This window comes from Sciurus vulgaris (assembly GCF_902686455.1).
Source record: "Sciurus vulgaris genome assembly, chromosome: 2".
Taxonomy (NCBI): Eukaryota; Metazoa; Chordata; class Mammalia; order Rodentia; family Sciuridae; genus Sciurus; species Sciurus vulgaris.
The window spans coordinates 187,687,501-187,708,072 of NC_136462.1; the positions used below are offsets into that span (position 1 = coordinate 187,687,501).

The 20,572-nt window shown below is 42.4% G+C and overlaps 1 protein-coding gene across 10 annotated transcripts in view; it reads right to left on the bottom strand.

The window, feature by feature from the left end:
- Nucleotides 1-20,572, bottom strand: part of PTPRT (protein tyrosine phosphatase receptor type T) — a 1,026,485-nt gene that overhangs the window by 372,376 nt on the left and 633,537 nt on the right. The window lies entirely within an intron of this gene.

Below are 20,572 nucleotides of genomic sequence, written 5' to 3' on the forward strand. Positions count from 1 at the left end.
TGCCACCAACAGCACACACAGCACTTCTGGGACACACCGATTTAGGTAGCTGCTAGAGCTCTGACCAGCCACAGCCTTTCCTCCTGGAGGTCTCCTCCCCTCTTCTGCTAATAGCATCCAGATGCACAAACTGGAAATCGAGTCACACCCTTGACACACTGTACCAGTCCATTCACATGGTCACTCTGCCCCCACGCTGCCTTTGAATCTCCATTCCATCCTCCCCTCCATTCGTAACACAGAGCATTATTTCCCAGCCTTCTACAACAGCTCCCCACCCTTCTTTTCCTCCTCTCCGTATTCTCTAGAAACATCATTCTCCCAGCAGATCTGACCAGGCCTTCTCACCCCAACAGTATCTCCTATCCATTCCTCCTTGCTGATTGTGATCCCAGACCCCCCCATATATAACAATGGCTGTGTCTTATTTTACTAGGAATAATCTAATCTAATATGTATACCTTATAGAAGTTAAATAGATGTTTTTGTACAAAACAGAGTATAACAAACAAAATTTTTTAAAAATCCACATGCCCAGATTATTCTGTTAGGGTTCAGGCATTTGGGATGGTGGAAATCCAGCTTCTTGTGTGCCAGGCACCTCTCTGAGCATTGGGGTCTCTCAGCTGGGAACAGCGAAGAGCGGACTAGACATTAAGCCAGCATTTCTCCCCATGTTGCCTACAGGACTTTGCCAAGTTTTGTAACCCCTTTTGGGTCCACTTCTGATTTCATCTGTAAAAGAGTGATGATTCTGGCAGCTAACTTTACTGTAGGAGAAGGAGGAGTCAAATGAGATATTTGTAAAGCAGTTAGCATTGCACCTGGAACTTAATAAGCACTCCATATACGATGTCTGGGTTTGTTGTTTGCTTGATGGTTTGTTTTCCAGTAATCAGAGTAGTAATAAAAATAATAACAGTGCTTCATATGCTGTATCCACCCTGAATGTCTTACAAATAGCAGTTCTGGGTGGAACCAATATGCAAAATGATAGAGTAGGATGACATCACCTCTCCAGCCCACTCAGAGCCTTTAGGAAATGGTTGCCCAGATACCCAGGAAGCCACAAGAAGGGGTGGGGTTGAAGGCTCCTGGGGCCAGCTAAGTCCCTCATCTGAAAATGCAACCTATGTCAGATCCTTACCAATGAACGCGCTTCACAGAAACGTCAGAGAGCCTGGCAAGCTAGCCCAGGGCGGCTCACGTGCCTGCTGGTACGAGGCTGCCGGGCAAGATGGGCAGCCCTGGTTTCTGATCACCTGACAAATTCATGGTCCCTCCTGCAGCCCAATTGTTCACTCGCTCATATCCTTTGTGGGAAGAAGAGTCGGCATTCCAAAAGCAAACGGGTGACTTAGAGAATGTGATATTGGATGAGCCGACAGCACGCTGTGCTGAACCCATGTGGAAAAAGAGGTGAAAAGGGTGGTCCCCATAGTTGAGGGTCACAAGCAGGCCTGGCCACTGTGGCTTGGGTGAATGTCTCACAGTGGCCAGGCTGCAGTGAGTGCAGATGTATAAGCACAGGGCTAGCAAAGGCGGCTTGCTGAGAACTGGACATCCCTCCATCCTTACCCAGCTGAAGCCTTGGCACTAATTCAGATGCCGGAACCTTTCAGCCCTGCTGGGGACCTCTTAACACTCCTCCTCTGGGAGCACCCTCCAGACCACTGCTATGTCCAAGATAGCCACCCTCACAGAGGTCTCTCCTCCCCCTGTTAAGGATTGAGAACAGGGACATTTAAGACTCACTGAAGCTCAAAGCAACCCCCATGGTTTGTTGAGCATCTTAAAAGTACCATATCTCATGTTAAAAGCAACCTTTGAGATCTCCCATACAGCTTCAAAACACAAACTAAACCATAAGAACAAACACCATGGACAGAGCAGCAGCCACAAGTACTAGTTTCTCTTTCTTGGATCATCATAGGACTTTTGGAGGAATTGTCAACCCACTTGACAGATGAGTAAGTTGAGGCCCAGAGAGGTCCTGGAACTTGCCCATAGTAGAAAGGCTAGCGAAAGGCAAAGTGGGGTTTTGAACTTGTGTCTGTCTCACCCTGTGCCTGGTGCACAAGAAGAAAAGGGTCTTGGTAAGTATCAGATGGATGCACATGTGCTGAGTTTTGTAAATGTCATAACAAGTCATGAGGAAGGCATCCGAGTCCTGGAGGAGAGCATGGCTCTGTGAGATGAAATGATTGTCCTAAAGCCACATAGCCAGTGCTATGGCTGAGAGTTGGAGTCTGTAAAATACAAAAACTCTGTTTTTTCTGAATAGTCACACCACTAGAGATTGAGACGGGGCAGGGACACAAATGAGAGGCATGTCACTGCCATCAAGAGTCTGAGGAGACCTGGGAGAATGTTGTGGGAGAGCCAAAAGCCATAAGGCAGAAACTGCTGGACCCTCAGAAGCACCTGCTAGAGGCTGTGATTCAAACACATCTAGTGCTGAGCTGAGCGCTGGTCTGTCTTCCGCCCTGTTCTCCCATCTCCCTGCAGCTTGCCTGTGCAGCGAGCACATAAGCACCTTTTTGCTTCTCTTAGAGGTAAAAGCATCCCAGGGCCACCTTTTTAAAGAGGGCAATAGAGGTTGTAAGCCTGCCGCACAGTGAAGAGACTCCCTCCAGAGCGGGAAGGATGGGGCACAGGAAAATCCCTTGCTCCCTCAGAAACAGGTGTGATTGACAGTCAGAGCAGGGCTCGAAGCCAGACTCTGGCACTTAGTAGCTGAGTGACCTTGGGCAAGGGCACTTCATCTCTGAGCCTCCATCTCCTCATCTATAAAGTGGAAATTATTACACTAATCTCAGAGGGCTGTTAATGAGCATAAAATGAACTGTAAAGAGAGAGAAAATTGCCTTTCTCTAACAGTGGGTATTCCTCTTAGACAGAATTGCCTTTCTTGGAGAAATGCCTTGAGAAGTTTGTTCGGGACAGATGCTGTATTCCCAGGGCCTCAGTCTTATTTAGGCTGAGCCTCCAGAGGAAGAAGAACATGCATTCGTTGGGGGCTTGGGTGGAGCAGGAGAGGTACAGGGGTGAAAAATGATGGAGTGTTAAGGGACTACATAGTGACCATTCCCCATGTGACTCCTAGACTTTCCTCAAGATACCAGAAAAATGTCTGCTGTGACCAGATCTCCTGTGGATTCCAGAAAGGACTGAGATCTGCACCCTTTGGGCCATATAAGATGCCACAGGGGAGCACAGGGAGGTACAAGGCAAAGGGAACTCTGAACATCCATGTGTTACAGAGACCTTGGGCAATGATTGTAGGTGTTCTCCCAGATATGGAAATTAAGAGGCCCAAGGAAATCTCAGTTCAAATGCAAAAGGCAAGAAAGACTCTGGTAGAATTGTGGGTAAGACACATGTAGTGGAAGTGTGTAAATTTGAGAACTCCTGTTCAAGGAAAGGGAAGAAATCAAGGGCTATTTGTTAAGCAGCAGCTCTGAGCTAGATGCTAACTATCACTTGCCTGTGGGAAACAACTCTATGGCATAGAAAACTGAGGCTGAGTGAAGGGACAAGATTTAGCCAAGTTCACACAGACATTTCCCCATTCTATGGGACACTATGTACCATTGTCTATCACACTTAGCATTTGTAACAATGCCCAGGAATTTCTTGTTAATGCATTTGTCTGCTGTCCCAGGCTCCCAGGGACCATATTCTATTTATCCAGCAATTCCAGCACATAGCACAGGATCTGTCGAGGGGAATTTCCTACAAGATGGAATGAACATAAACCTGTTTTGGGGACCTGAGCTTGAATCTCCTGATTCCACAGTCCCTATTCTGTCCCCTCTGGCACATCAGCAGGATCTTAAAGGTGAACATTTCTTTCTTTCTTTTTTTTTTTTTTTTTTGCATTCAAGCAAGTAGATGTCCTAAAATCCTGTACCATGGAAACTAGATTTCAGAATGTGTGATGGAAGCATTCGTGCTTTCAATCTGACCCCCTAAACCTCAGTCACCAAACCCAGCGTCTGCTCCAGTAATTGCTTCTAGCAGGGAGAGCCTCAGGTTTACATTCAGGTTGGTGCAAACAAGTTGGAAATTGCTGAGAAAGCCCTGTGTGTGCAGTGAAGATTGGTTTGTTGAATTTACATCCTCTGTGTAAATATGTCCAAGCCTAGTGCCTATGGTTTCTGCCTCCAGATAAGGCCCTGTCCATACGACCTTCTTGAGTAACAGCCTACAGGCCAAGAAGACAGCAAACAGCTTGAAGAGAGGTGGCTTTTCTGGGAAGCTGGAAATCATCCTCTCATAGAAAATCAAAGTGGCTCAGTCCAGTGCACTTTCTGTATGACTTTGAACTGGCCACTGGGGACCTGTCCTGAGTCCTGTATTGGCCCTCATCAGACTATGCCCTCCTTCTCCTATGCCCACCTACCCCTGACTCTCCCTTTTGACCAGGCACCAGGTGCCCGAACCCTATAATCCCATGTCCCACTGGCCCCAAACTCACTCCCAGGGCTTGAGTGGTCTTCTCTTGCTTTTCTCAGTTTTGTGGGAGTAATATTAGCCTCAAAAGGTGACCAAAAGACAGTTGTCTGAGAAAGTAGATGGAACTTGTACATGAGGGCTGAGGTCTCCACACACATGCACAAGGTCCTCTGCAGGGAGAGATAGGGTTGGGTGCAAGGAGAAGGGAAAGGGGCCACAGGTCTCTACTCATGCTTATTCCAGACTCATTTGTGATCTTGCACATTAGATTGGGACAGGTGCATGCACATGTGTGTGCTTGTGTGTGTGTGCGTGTGTGTCTACCTGCTCCTGCTTGCAGAATCTGCTGCTGCCTCTGGAAAGTAGGATGGCCTCTGATCACCTCTCCCCTCTCCACTAGCTCTTATTGCCTTCATCCTGATGGTCCATTTCAACCTATTCCTGAGCCCAAGGTGCAACAGTCACCTTCCCACCCCTCCGCCCTCCACTGTTCCCTCCTCAGAGCCTCCGTCCCTGAAGCAGAGGAATCCTACACACCTCCCCACTTTTGTGCACACTGTGCTCCCCATGTGAGATGCCTCCGACAAAGACAATCCCCAGTGAGCATGCTCAAGGCCCAGCACCAGTGCTATCTGTTGCCTGCAACTCTTTTCAACAGCCTCCGAGGACCCTAGTGAATACCTGGGACTCTGTTTAAACACAATCACTTACTTCTCCACACCTCTTATCAACTCACAGGGGCACTGCTTAAAGGTTTCAGTCATGTTTGCCAACCCCCACCCTGTGAGCAATAACTGGGACATATAACTGGGACATATAGCTGATGATAGATAGATGATAGGTAGGTAGGTAGGTAGATAGATAGATGATAGAAAGATATATGATGGGTAAGTAGATTATAGGTAGGTAGGTAGATAGATAGATGAGAAAATCTAGAAAGTAGGCAAGGACTAAACACCAGACCAGAATTAAGGCCTGGATACACTACAAGGGAGAAGCAATAAGTAAAGGGGTGAAAATCAGATTTCTCTTTCACTCCAGTTGTTAAGGGTGATCATTTGGTGAAGTTGGAAATGGCTCCTGTTTTTGTTCTGTATGGACTCGGCCTCTATTCCTGCTGTCAAAGGCAATAGCTGCAGAATTTCCTAATGACCTTAATCAAGGAAGAACATCTTATTAAAAAAGGAGCAGCAAAGCAGATTTCCAATTCATGAATTTGCTATGTATTCATCTTTGCCTGTGGAGTTGGCTGGGACGTATGTACTGTTCAAAGTTGAACCTAAATTGAGATAATTTTAGGGTATGGGGCTGAAAATGTGGAGGTGGATGGCTTGTATGTAAAATTAATTTTTTATCCATTTAGAGATGCAATTTGAGTTCCTTTCAAATTAAATTGCAATGGAGTCCTAGGCAGCTGGAAACATTATTGCCAACATAATTTGATACTGCAAGAGCAGTAATACGTTGACAGATAGTTCGATGTGACCATTAATTTGCAATTTCTGCATGGAAATGATACACGAAGGGGAAAAAAAGGTAAAAGGAACAAAATTAAAATCCATCTTTGTTCCAGCCCCATCCAAACCCACTCTTTTGCTTACTTTCCACCACCACCTCTAATTTATTGCAGGTGTTGGATGGATTGGAATTTGTTGAACATTACCAGAGACGTCTTATGAAGGTAGCTATCTTGACAACCAGAAGCATCAGAAGCTGCAGTCTGTTACCTCATAACACATTACCTGGCAAGAAGGTGACCAGGTTGCTATTCTCTTGTGAAAATGCCACAGAGAAGGTAATTTATTCACTCATTTACTGGCTTCCTCATTAATTAAAAAGTGCATGTTGAACATGGGGCATTGTGACCTGGTGAAACGACCTACCCTATCCATGTCTACTTCTCCTGTATGAAAGGTAGATGATGTTCTCTGCCTCTTAGGGCCTCAAGGTGGATCAAGGAGACCATGAGCTCCAAACTTGATATGGCTACATTCTCCCAAACCCAGAAAGGGAGGTGAGATGGGCCAGCCATCAAGATGGGAGTGACATAGGTGACCTGGCACCTGATACAGGTGACTGCTGAACTCATGCTTTTCATCAACTGCCATTTAGGTTTAGCAAGCTTCCATTAATGCCTCTTTAGGTATTGCTCTATCTTCTCCTTCCTTTCTGCAAATATACCCTGAATGTCTTAGCAGGGCCAGACCTTAGGGATAAAGATGAATGAAACAGATACTTTCTTGTCTTCATGAAACTCATGATAGAGGAGGGCAGGCACAGTCACTTGAAGGATAGGAAGATGAAGCCGGAAGAGTCTGGCAGGGGCAGTGCTGGTCTCCCAGGTGCCACATGGCAGAAAAGCACAGCTTAGCACTGGGAACACGTCTGAGCCAATTTGAACATGACTCTTGCACAGCCCTGACATTCTTTTTCATAGAAACCAAAGCCACCAAAGAAATCTGAGGTGAGTGAAGGTTAATGATTCCTCCATAGCCACATTATTAGGTTATAATAAAAGCAAGTCTCAGGCCAAATTCTACTACACAGATGAGCATTTATTATACAAATGTTTATTAGCAAGCAAGCAAGCAAGCCCCAAACAGGTCAATCTATTCTGCAAAGCTCAGTGAAGGCCCAGCAATCTGTCCTTTTAGGTGATCTGGTTACTATTTTGCATGAAAGGCTCATTTGAAGCAGATGTGCCAATATTCTAAGGCGGGAGTTGGCATTTTTTTTTAAAGGGCAAGAAAGTAAATACTTTAGGGTCTGCATGCTGGGTGATCTCTGCTGCAGCTGTTCATCTCTGCTGTCCTACACAAGAGTTGACATGGATGGCACGCACACATGGATGGGCGTGCCTGTTTCAAAACAAGTCTGTTCACCAGTCATGCGTCCAAGGCCAGGGGCTACAGTCTGCCTACTCCCATTACAGTGTCAGAATAAGTTACCCCGGTAGTCACTCCAGGCAACCAGGAACCCTCCTAAGCTAGTGGCTGCCAGTTGTTTAGGAATCAAGGCCTGGACACCATCCCCCAGGTTGAACTTACAGAGCTTCCTGGGCTTTTCTTCATTGTGTAAATCTACTGAGTCTTTAAGATTGTTCAGGAACTGGGAGTGTAGCTCACTGGTGAAGTGCTTTTCTAGCATGTGCAGAAAAGAAAAAAAGAAAAATAACCCCTGTATTTTTGAGTACCTTCATTCTCACCAGCTATAACATTCATTATGCGAGTCAATAGGCCCCTGATTTCAATGGCAGGAATCAATTTCTGATACTGAGCTTTCCAATCCCACAATGGAGGTTGTTGATGAAGGTATCAGAAGCAGACAAGGTCTTTAGAGTGGTCATGAAGGAATGGGCTTCTCAGCTGCAGCACCAGCATGCCTTCCTGAAGGACCAGCACTTGAGGCACCGATCACTGCATGATCTAAGACACCTATAACACTCCAGGGTCGTAAGCTTCAATGTGGTGTGTGGAGTCCAGAGGCCAAGAACACTGTCCTGAAGGAAGGGGCCCGGGGCAAAGATGGTGGAGGAACAGGGATACTGGGGGTGGAATGGCAGAGGAAGAATAGAGTGGGACACTTAAGCCCCAGACACAGGAGGTGGGAAGTCCAGGAAATAAAAGATACACAGCATATGGGCATCAAGATTTTGATGTGAGGGACAACAGGCTGGGGGAGCCACCTCCCACCTTCCATTAGAGAGGTGCACCATACCCAGAGATGTTCTGAGCCAGTCTGCATGTTACACAGAAGCTTGGTCCCTCTTAACACGCCGAAAAGAATGAGAATAACAACTGGGGCAGTTGAAACTGTAGGAGAAGCTATTCTTTGCTTAAAGTAAAGCACTGGACAGACTCATTCTTAAAATTAATATTTTTTAAGTAAGTTCCTACCATGCGCCAGGCACTACATTAGATGTAAGAATGAATCAAACAGACAAATACCCTCTTCCTCACAGAGCTGATGTTCTATGGAGGGCAAAGGGATTAAATGACACATTGGAAAAATATGGTAGTGAGTACTTTGGAGTAAAACCAAGCAGGAAAGAAAGATCGGAGAGCTGAGAGGAGCTTATGCCTAAAATTTTCCTTCTTTGTGTTTAGGTCCTATCACTAGCTCCTGGATCTTTCCTGCTCATTCCTCTACATTTACATAAATATTCTTATATTTTACCCAAGGATTATCTTGAAATAAATATTTAGAGACTATGGGTGGTATGCTAGGGGAGGTTGGGGACATAATGTTCACACAAGTAGACATGGTTCCTGCCTCCCTTGAGCTTAAAATCTGGGGAAGAAAACAGTCTAAAACAACCCTAGTGGCCACCAAACATTTGGACTTACCAACATGTACATGTGTTTTAGAGAAAATAAGATGTTTATATTATAATAGAATAATATGTTTTTAGGGAAACCCAAGGGACAAACTGTTTAAGAATGATGTAGCAGTAAGAGAGACGACTTGAAAAGGGGACACATAGACAGGTGACCTATGTGTCCCTGTCCCATAGCACCTGCAGTCAGTCATCTTGGGATGTAGGTGGAAAGCATAGTCAGGAACTACCAGTTTAAGAGGCATCCTGTTGACTGGGGTGCTGACACTTGGGCTCAGAGTGAGTATGAGGGCTACAGCCCAAGGACCCGGGCCAGTTGTTAAAGCCATTGTCGCTGGGCTCCAAACGTCCTTTCTACACCCTGCTTTATGGTGCTGGGACTGGGGTTGTACAGATTGCCTTGCCCTGTGCTAATCTTTGCCAATAGAGGGCGCTGGAGGGACCAGGGCTGGAGGAGTAGGAGGGGGAGGTTGCTCCCTGTTCCTGTGGGCGACACTTCTTCATTCACAGAGGTCATTCTGTCAGAGCAACGGGCCTCGTTTGCAGTTTCTCCAACAGTTAAAGAGCCAGCATCATCACAGTCAAAAATGCTGCAAAAAAACGACCAATCTCTAAATTTCCACAATGCCGGCTTCTTCTCTTTGTTCTGTGCAATCTCCTCAATAGCTGGGTTCCACAGTTGCCACACTGGCCTAATCCCTTCCTGCTGTCTCACCATTTCAGTTTTCCAGACAATTCTTTATATGTAGTTGACCAAAGGTTCTTGAACTTTCTCATGGTACCCTTGATGTTTCCACAAAAAAAAATTTTTTTTTTCAGATTCTGTGTCAAAGAAATCCCTGTTTCATCCATTAGTTAGTTCAAACAACTTAATAAGCATTTGTATCTTAACATCTTGAGAGTGGTTTGAGAAAACAATACACACGCACCAAGAGAAAAGATATTATTTGATTCTTAAGCATCATTGCTTACTAAGGGATGCATGTATCTGTTGAGCACTGCATGACTTTTCAAACTGTGGATTCAGCTTGGACATATGGCCAGTTTTGTTGCCTGTTCTGTGTGGATTTTTGTGCAATATTTGCATCTCATCTAAGCAACTGCCAAAACCCAGCTCTGCAAAGATACAATGCCACTGAAAAGCACTGTAGCTAATGTCAAAACCTTGGACTGTCTCAGGGTAGAAGCTTGTGTGTTGTCTGACTGAGGATGGTATGTTTTCCATGATAATTTAAAATATCTCCTGCTGCCCTTATGAGTTTTTAATGGTCCTAAATACCTCAGCACACAGTTTTCTCAAACATGTTCATTAATAATTCTGTACAGGCAATTCTCTCTGTGAAAATAGGTGCCATGATTATCGATTACCTCCTAACTTTGTCTTGCCTGATACCAGACCCCACTGCCTGAACTTCCTGACTGTTCAGGTGCCTATTTTCCTCTCAGCATCCCATGCAGTGTGGGTGCTCCACACCCACAACACTGGGGTCCTGGCAGATGCATTGTGCTTCCCCAATCTGTCTCAGACCCTGGTCTCCCCTCTCCGCTCCACCAGCACCACTGCTGATCCCCAGAGTCCAGTGGTGAGCCAGCTCCTAACGCATCCACTGTTGAAGCACCCAAATGCCAGGAAGAATTCAATGGACCCAGGCACAAGATTGCAGCCTGGAAATAAGAGCTTTAGAATGTTTAAAAATTACTTTTGTGGCAGAGGAAACCAGGTTGGAAAGAGAGAAGCAATTTCTAAATTACACGGTTTCAGTTTTCAGAGAAAGAAAAAGAGATTGGGGGTGGTTGGTGGGGAGGCAAGCCCAGGACAATTCCTGGGCTCAATTCACCCTTAATTCATGGCAAGCCTTTTGAAAGAAAGAAAGAGAAAGAAAAGGAAAGAAAGAAAGAAAGAAAGAAAGAAAGAAAGAAAGAAAGAAAGAAAGAAAGAAAGAGAGAAAGAAAGAGAGAGAGAAAGGGAGGGAGGGAGGGAGGGAAGGAGGGAGGGAGGGAGGGAAGGAGGGAGGGAGGGAGGGAGGGAGGACGGTAGGAAGGAAGGAAGGGGGTAATGGCTAAGAAAGAAGACAACTTAAAATATTTCTGACGGTCAGGAGTCACCTAGCACTAGACCCAAGTGAGGCATGCAGCATTCTTAACACTCTTCTCCTGGCTGTGAACAACACCAGCTCTGGAATTAGAAACGTTCCTCGGGGTAGCTACTGCTATCACTACTTGAGAAGCCCTGTCGTAGATCAACTTGTTTCTAGAATATGTAAAAACAAGCAAAAGTAATATCTTCTAATTGGACTCTCAGGCCCCTTCTTCCAGAGCTACTACCTTTCCTTTCAGCTGGAGAGACTGTCTTTTGATATTCAGATCTGGGGTTTTTCAATGCTCAGGCTGCTACAGATGAGAACTATCCCTCCCGCCCCGACTCCCCAGCCATTCTTGATCTCCCAAGGAATAGGCATTAATCTACAGACACTGTTCAGGACTGCTGGACCTTGGCGAGCCCTGCTGTGTCAGCAGCCCAAGAAATGCCTACCAAGCTTTTTTATGATGTCCAAAGCTTTATTCTTTGAAATGTACAAGAGTATCATTAAATTGAAGGAACATTTTCAAATAAAAACCACTGTCAGTTAGGGGAGGCTTGTTCTCTGTCCAGTCTCATTTGGGACATACCTAGGCAATGAGAAAGGAAATGAGATTCAGAGCAGAACTATCTACCCCAGTCACTTTATGGCAAAAGCCAAGGAGGGAAGCCAGGAGAAGAGGGAGCAGGGTGGAGCAGTAGCCAGGAGACACATCTGCTTTCCTGTTACCTCCTCCATTCATTTGTGAAATGTTTCCTGGTCTGGTTGAGCAGCTCTCAGTGACGATGATAAGCCTAAATGTCCACACTGTGTTTCCTGGCTGGTCGTCCAATAGGGGCCAACCTTTCGCTATGACACAGTGACACAGTCTTAGCACAGTCACCAACAGGCAAGCCTTCGTGTCAGATTGATAAAGATGATCATGACCCTTCTCCCTTGATTTTCACCTTGGACTCAGCCTTACCCTCTGGAAAATACGAGCTTTTCTTAAAAGCACCGTCCATGTCAATGGCCTTATCTTACCGCGAGTGGTCTTGCTCAGATGCTGAGTCTCCCGCCTGCCCATCAAAACATACTTATGAACTGTGCAATTCTGAGTGAGTGGCCCTTCCCCTTACCTGCCTCCTATGATTCTTTTGAGGTTTGAATGAGATCACATGTGCTTATATGTGAGTGAGCTACTGCCACCATGGTGCTGTGTGACAAATCATCTCTAAAGTCACTGGCTTACAACAACAGGCCTTTATGCTTAAGCTCACACGAGGGCTTGCAAGATCTCAGCTGGGCTCAGCCAGGTGTGGCTCCGGGCTGTGAGTTGGGCCCTGGTCTGTTCATATGTGTTCATTAGAGAATCTGGGCTCAAGGAGCAGCAGCAACCAAGGGCCTGTTCTTTCTGTGACAAACACCACAGCCAAGCCAACCTGTGTGAGAGCTGTTAAGTCTCACTCATGTCATGTCTGCTTATATGGTATTAGTCAGTGCAAGTCACCCAGGTAAGCCCACATTAGTGGGGCCATTCCCCCACAATAGGGAAGGAGAGTAAATATTGCCTGATGATAACTCAAACCATCCAGATCAATATGTTTAAGTTCTGGTTCCCAGGACCAGCTGGCACTTCTTTGCACAGTACAGGGAGGAAAGTCTGCTTTTGAGTCAGGTGCCTGGGGACCCAGAAGATTCTGCTGAAACTACATATGCAGGCACTTCTTGCCCTAAGTCCATTTGGATATTACGCAATGCATCCCTGGGAGAGACGTCTAAGAGACAGACCTGGAGAAGGCAGCAGGCATTGGATGGTGCCCAGCCCAGCTGGTCAGGTGAGCACTTGCTTCCTCACCTCCCAGAGGCCTGCTCAGAGCCCATCCCTCCACAGACCTGCATATCCTCTGAAATCAAAACCCCTGTGATGAGCAAAACAGTGGCCCCTTCAAAGATGCCCTTTTCCTAAATCTGGAACCTGCAAATAGATTATCTTACATGGCAAAAGAAACCCTGTGGATAGGGATAAGTTCAAGATCTTGAAATGGGGATCACTCTGGATGATCTGGGTACTTCAGTGCCCTCACTGGGGTCCTTCGAGAGGAGGTCAGAGAGAAGAGATAGAAGCCACACTGCTGGCATAGGAGCTGGAGGAAGGAGCCCCAAGCCAAGGAATGCAGGCAGCCTCCAGAAGCTGGAAAGGGTAGGAAACAGACTCTGCCTAAAGACTACAGAAGGAATGAAGCCCTGCAGGCCTATTTTAGACTTCTGAGCTTCAGAATAGTAAATCCACATTGTTTTAAGCCACTAAATTTGTGGCAATTGGTTAAAGTAGCAATGAGAAACTAAGACAATCTCCAAATATTGTTTTGGTTATTTCTATATTTATCTTTACTCTCCCTCCATGGTCTTTCCTGCATAGAAACACGGTTTTCACATGTTATTTTGCTTGAATGGAAACTTACTGCATGCACATAGTTGGTTAGTATGCATGCATTTTTAATTATGCAAACTGGAAGGTGTAATTGGAATGTTACCTTTTCGTTACTCAGCACTTGGTTTCGACATATTCCCATTCTGCTCTGTGCCCTTAATCCATTATTTCCAACCGTTGCACGTGAGCTTGGGTCTATATCCTCCATAATGGATCAATTGACACACACTGATGGACACACTGTTTGCTTCCCATTTATAACTACTGGAAATCATGCTGTAGTAGACCTCAACAGGTATGTGCCTTTCTAGATTTGTGTGAATTTCTTTGCGGTATGTGATCCTAGGAGCAGAAGCATTAATTTAGGGGTGAACTTAATTTGACAGAGTACTGTCAGATGGCTTCTAGAACAGTTACACCAAACTCCTGGCTGGGTGTAAAGGTTCATACTGACCCTTGGCATTACCTCATTTTTCTAATTTTTTTTGCCAAGCTGATAGGTGCTAAGTATTTTTTCCCATTATCATTTTAATTTGCATTTCTCTAATGCAAATGAGTTTGATAATTTCTTCATATATTCATTAGCCTTTGGGATTTTTTTCTCCACAAATTCTCTGTCTAGATTCTTTGCTCAATTATTTATGCATTTGTATAAATTCTTTGTATATTCTAGATTTTTTTGTTTGTTCTGTTCCTGATTCCAGATTTTTTAAAAAAAATCCTTATTTTTGATATGATTAAGCCAACCAAATTGTTAATTTATGATGTGTTAGGTTTTTTTTTAAAACATGTTTTAAATTATAGACATGATATGTGTTCTCAAGGATTCCACTTGTCCTCTGTTCCAGGCATATATATGGTCAGCCTGCACTATCCAGTTCATTCAGAAGTTAGGTGTGGCCATCGGATTTGCTTTGTCCAGTGATGCATGCGAAGCGATAACTGTCACTTTGGTAGTTTAAAAACCTGAATGTGATTGGTCCATTTCACCTTCCTCTGCTGCACAGGTTGTGGAAGCTCTTTTTACAATGAAGCCTGCTTCGGCCTGGTTCCCTGAGAGTATCGAGGGAGCACGGCCACCCTGAAGATCCCTGTGTAGTCACACAGCATGAGACAGAGAGAACTTCTGTCATGAGTTGGGGATTGTTGTCACTGGAACATACCTAGCCTATCCTGACTATATCCTGATTTCTTTCTCCATTTCTTTTTTTCCATTCCCCACCCCTCTATCACAAGAAACTATTCTGTTTGTGTCCTAAGAAAATAAGTACAGTTATTGTGCAGATTTAAATTCAGGTAAATGGTATCGTACAGTCTCATTCTGTTTCTTACTTATTCTCTAGACACCATGTTGCTAAGACCCATCCAGCTTTTGCAGATACACACGGAATCTGTTGCTGTGATCTCTGGGTGGTATTTAGGGAAAAGCTATTGCCATTGTTGCTGTCTCCCAAACTCAATGAAAGATGCCAACTTTAGTTTAAAAAGTCCCTGCCCACCCCTAAGCTACAGTCATTCTTCAATATTCTTTCTAACTCTACAGATGAATCTTTCACACTGACCTCTTAGGTCTTCTGAAGTCCACCACCTTGGGATGAGGTATTAAATTGGAACTCGGTTTTATTTTCCTCTGCACAGTGAAAAAGGTTTCCTAAGAACCATTCACCGACTATTCTGTCAACTGATTTGTGGAACTACCTTTGTCACACGTGAAGTTTCAATATGTAGGAATTGATCCCAGAGCTCCACATCCTGTTCTATTCATCTATCTGCCTACTGTCACATGAGTACTGCACTTTTTTTATAATTATGGCTTTAGAGTATATATTATACAGTGATATCTGGGAGGGTCAGTCCTCTGCTTTTATTTTAATACTCCTCAAGATTGATTGTTAACTATGAAGTTTTCTTTCTTTCTTTCTTTTTTTAATTTTTGTTCTAAGTTCCTTAAAAACGTCACGGAAATTTTGATTGGCACTTCATTAAGTTTATAGATAAATTTGGGGGAGATTTTTGTTTGTGAGACAATACCATTTTATCCCTAAGCATGGACTTTCTTTACTTATTCAGCTCTTAAGTCTTTCATTAGCATTAAAGCTTTCTCCTTTGAGATTTTGCACATTCGTGGGCTGGTTAAATACTAAATATTTGATAATTTGTATTACCATTTTTAAATTAAATTTTCTAGTTCATTATTGCTGGTATAGAAGCAGGGTATTGATTTTTGTAGGTTAATCTTATACCTGGCAACCCTGAACTTTTGTTTTTTTATTACAATATTTATTGTCATTGATTTTTCTAAGATACTTATCATATCTACAATGAGTTTCCTTTCTTTCTTTACCATCCTATACGTCTTCTTCCTTTTCTTTTCCTTAAAGTATGGGCTGGAAATTCCAGCATCATGTTAAATAGTAGTTGTAGAAGTTTGCATTCTGGCCTTTCTTCTGTTCTGAATAGGAATGCCCTAAATTTTCTATATTAAGTATGGTCTTTACTGCAAGGTTTTGGTCTAAAAAACTCCGACGATTTTTAAAAAGTTTCCTTCTTCTATTTTCTAAGGGTTTTTAAAGCGAAAAATCATAAATCGTTGAAACTTTTACCAACTGCATGTCTCATACAGATAGTCATATGATGTTTATCATTTAGAATATTAAAGCAGTGAATTATACTAATAGTGAAACCAGCTTACTCCTGGGATAAGCCTCATGTGTATATGATGATTATTTTTGTAAAGCAGTGTTAGATTTATAAACTAATATTTAATTTAGAATGCATTTTCTGTATATTCACAGATGAAATGGGCCTGTATTATCTTTTCATGTATTTCTTATCTGATTTTGGAATCAAGCTTCTAGTAACCTCACAAAAGGAACCAAGAAAACTTTTTGCTTGTTGATTATCTAGGGAAAAATGCATACGTTAAATGATTAAATCTACTTAAGAAGTTTGGTAGAACTCAACTTCCAATCAGGTGAGCCTGATGTTTTGAAGGACTTGACTGCCAATTCCTTTAATCCTACAGAACCATGTAGGTGTTCTTTTTATCTTCATGCCAATTTTGTCATTTTAAGTTTTTCTACAATTGCATCCATTCCATCAAAAGTTTTCAATTTATACAATTTTCTAATACTAGACAAAGGTGCCAAAAATATGCAATGGAGAAAAGATAGCCTCTTCAACAAATGGTTCTGGGAAAACTGGAAATCCATATGCAACAGAATGAAACTAAACCCATATCTCTCACCCTGCACAAAACTCAACTCACAATGGATCAAGGACCTTGAAATCAGACCAGAGACCCTGCATCTTATAGAAGAAAAAGTAGGTCCACATCTTCACCTTGTTGGCTTAGGATCAGACTTCCTTAACAGGACTCCCATAGCACAAGAAATAAAAGCAAGAATCAATAACTGGGATAGATTCAAACTAAATAGCTTTCTCTCAGCAACGGAAACTATCAGCAATGGGAAGAGAGAGCCTACAGAGTGGGAAAAAATCTTTGCCACTCATACTTCAGATAGAGCACTAATTTCCAGAATCTATAAAGAACTCAAAAAACTCTACACCAAGAATACAAATAACCCAATCAACAAATGGGCTAAGGAAATGAACAGACACTTCACAGAAGAAGATCTACAAGCAATCAACAAACATATGAAAAAATGTTCACTATCTTTAGTAATAAGAGAAATGCAAATCAAAACTACACTAAGATTCCATCTCACCCCAATTAGAATGGCAATTATCAAGAATACAAGCAACAATAGGTGTTGGAGAGGATGTGGGGAAAAAGGTACACTCATACATTGCTGGTGGGGCTGCAAATTAGTGCAGCCACTCTGGAAAGCAGTGTGGAGATTCCTTAGAAAACTTGGAATAGGAACCACCATTTCACCCAGCTATCCCACTCCTCGGCCTATACCCAAAGGACTTAAAATCAGCATACTACAGAGATACAGCCACATAGATGTTCATAGCTGCTCAATTCACAATAGCCAGACTGTGGAACCAACCTAGATGCCCTTCAATTGATGAATGGATAAAGAAACTGTGGTATATATATACAATGAAATATTACTCAGCTATAAAGAATAATAAAATTATGGCATTTGCAGACAAATGGATGAAATTGGAGAATATCATGTTAAGTGAGATAAGCCAATCTCAAAAATCCAAAAGAGGAATGATCTCACTGATAAGCAGATGATGACACTTAATGGGGGGTGGGAGTGGGACAAGAATGGAGGTAGGAGGGACTGTGTAGAGGGAAAAGAGAGGTGGGAGGGGTGGGGGGGAAGGAAAAAAATAATGGAATGAATCAAATGTCATTACTCTATGTAAATATATGAATATGCAAATGGTATGCTGTTACTCCATGTACAAACTGAAACAGCATGTATCCCATTTGTTTACAATAAAAATAAATTTAAAAAAAGTTTTCAATTTAATAGCTACAGTTCATTATATTCTTGTTTTACAAAACAGTTGTATTTACTGGATCTTTCTTTCATCAAGCTGCTTTTTTCCTTGGTATTCTTTTCAAAGAACCAGATTTCACTTTTTAACTCTTCTCCATTCAGTCCACATTGATCTTCGTTTTAAAAATGTCCTTGTTGTTTGCTTAGACTTTTTCTGATACTCTTGAAATATTAGCTCAGCTGATATTTTTTAGCACTTAAAATCATATGGATTCCTAAGAAGATGCAAAGACATGTACAGGAAGTTCCTGGGTACTCTTCATCCAGCCTTGCCCAGTGATAATATTGCATGCAAAGTAGTAAAATGTCATAAACTGGAAATTAACCTTGCCACATTCCATGAAGTTCATTCAGATTTCATCATTTATACAGGTAGGCATTTGTAGGCATGTGTGTATGCTTTCTTCTGTGTGATTTTATCATGTGGGGCATCACGTAACTACCACTAAAGACTCGGAAGTACACCCGCAGAAGACTTCCTGATCACCATGGTTTGCATGTTTGTGTTCTCTCCAAAATTCATGCTGAAACTTACTCCTTAATGCACAAGTATTCAGAGGTGCATGGCATTAGAACCCTTTAAAGGCTTGAGGTGCAAGTTCACCCTATGTGTAGACAGTGTCTGTTCCCTCCTCTGGAGGATGTAGCAACAAGGCGCCATCTTGGAAGCAAAGAGTGCATCCTTATCAAACACAGAATCTGCCAGCACCTTGATGTTAGGCTTATCAGCTTCTAAAACTGTTAAAAAAACATTTCTTTAAAAAATTTTTAGTGCATATTAATTCTGTAGAAGGTTGTGTAGCATTGTTTGACATTCATACATGCATATAACATATTTTGATCATTTCCACCACCTGTTATCCTTCCTTATCCTCTCCTCCACCCTTCTCTGACCTGCTTTCTCTTCACTAATAGTCTGTGAGAAATATATTTCTATTATTTATAAATTATCTTGTCTGAGTATTTTGTTATAGCAGCAGAACCAGATTAAAACACTTGTACTACCCTTTTATAGTCACATCCACTCTGTTCTCTGCCATCTGAAGTTCCTGGTAGCCACTATTATGTTCCACATCTCTATAATTTACTGATTTCAAGAATGTTAGGTAAATGAAATACTATATGATGTTTTGATTAAGAAGAATTTTTCATTTAGCATAATTTCCTTGAGGGTCACCCATGTTGTGGCATATATCAATAGTTTGTTACTTTTTATTGCTAAGTAGTACTCCACGATATGGGTGCCTCTCAATTTGTATAATGAGTCCCCCACTAAAGGACACTTAGTTTCCAGTTCAGGTCAATAGGAATAAATTTGCCAGGGACATTCATGTGCAAGTTTCTGTGTGAATAGGACTTTTCATTTCACTGAAATGAATGTCTGAGAGAGCAGTTGCTAGATTGTACAGTAAGTTCATTTATAGTTATAAAATGAACTGACAGACTACTTTCCAGAAAGGCCCATTTTCCAATGTATGAGAGATTCAGTTTCTTCACATTCTCACCAGCATTTGGAACTATCAGTGCTTTTTATATGAGCCATTCAGATAGGTGTGCAGTGATGACTCGTTGTCATTTTAATTCATATGTCCTGAATGGCTGGTGGTGCTGAACACCTTCCCATATGTTTTTGTTTATTTATCTTGCCATCTGTATATATAATTCCCTTGCTTTTAACTTCTCTTTCTGGTAACTGAATCTCAAGCTCCTACATGTGGCTTCAGCTCTGTTCTACAAATGCAGTAGTTCTCTGCTTTCATTATTATTTACTTCAAGATTTCTTTATGGTGTCCTCCTAACCTAAGTGTTAGCTAGTAATATGCTATTTAGTTGTCAGATTTATGCAATCTTAAAAATTATCTTTTGGTTATTAATTTCTAATTTTATTTGATAACATGGTCTGTGTGATACAGGTCCTTTAGGATTTAAGTTTATTTTATATGGGGCAATATATATCCTATTTGTGTAACTACCTTATTTGTGTTCAAAAAGTGTATTTTCTGGGGTTTAGAATTCCATATACCAGAATTATTTAATATTAGTCAGTACCTTAATAATCTTGAGCTTATCAATTAATTTTTTTGATCTTCAACATTTCTGCTTGTGTTTTTTTTTAAATATGAATCTGCTTCAATAGATTTATATCTAGGCCAGTCATTAACTTGTTTCCATCTTACCTACTAACTATAACAAGAACCATAATTTATGGATGCTTGCCTGTTTCATGTAAAGTTTTAAGCACTTGGCTAAACACTTTGTTTATATCATATTTACATCCTAAAATTAGAACTCATCATGCCCCTGTTTTATAGATGGGGAAACTGAGGGTCTAGAACCACAGTGACCATGTCATGCAGCCAGCAAATAGCACAGCTGACACTGTAATGCAGATTTGTCTGCTAATTCCATGCTTGCAATGAGTCTACTCTTGGATTTAGTTTACTCATTTACAAAAGGAAGGGGTTTGGAGGAACTTGAGGGGTCCTTTTAGGCTAAGATACTCTCCATCATTTTCATTATCTGAACAAACATTTATTGAGCTTTTGGCTAACAGATTTTTAAGATCTGTTAAGCACTGTTCAGTTCATGAGCTTATTTCATTGTTGGAGCTACCCATAAGGTGGGTATTGGAATTTTAATATTACAGATGAGGAGAGAAAGGCTTAGGGTGGTGCCCAGCCAGGATGTGAACTCAGGAGTGATGACTCCAAATAACGCCTGCAGTTCTAAACACAGTGCTGGACTTTGGCTTCCCACACTCAACTGGACACTTCAGACGTTTCCTGTAGCCCCACACCCGCTG